Genomic DNA, 531 nt, shown 5'->3' with positions numbered 1-531 from the left:
AAATGTCAATGATAGATGTGGCAACCTAACCAAAAAAACAGAACTCAAATCAGCTGACTCAGAGCATCACCTGGTGGTAATTCCGGGAACTTTTTGTTCAAGGTATATGCCTGATATACAAGGTGGTATATGCCATGACAACCTATATATATAGTGGCCATATTGAATATTATAGCGAATTCGATTGGACGCACTCAGTGCGCACTGGTGCACATTAAAGCCGTCGTACACGAAATAACGTAAAGATATGTTTATAAATAAACATAGAGATCGATTAAATCGTGAAATACTTAATACATTTTATTGTACTATTAGGTAAAATATGTATTTCAGGTAATTATTCAGAATACCTCCCTCACCTCCGATTTCGATGAAATTAGGCTTATTCGACGCGTTTTTGCACAAAACGAAAGAATCTGGCAGAAAAAAGTGTCGCTCTGCCTCGCGAACCGAGATATTTAGCGTTAAAGTTGACGACTCTGCAGGTTAGGAAATCTGTCATACCGACTATGTGTAGTGCTACCAGTATGC

Source organism: Mycetomoellerius zeteki, unplaced genomic scaffold, assembly GCF_001594055.1.
Source record: "Mycetomoellerius zeteki isolate Tzet28-1 unplaced genomic scaffold, Tzet1.0 scaffold785, whole genome shotgun sequence".
NCBI lineage: Eukaryota > Metazoa > Arthropoda > Insecta > Hymenoptera > Formicidae > Mycetomoellerius > Mycetomoellerius zeteki.
This window is presented reverse-complemented; position numbering follows the sequence as displayed.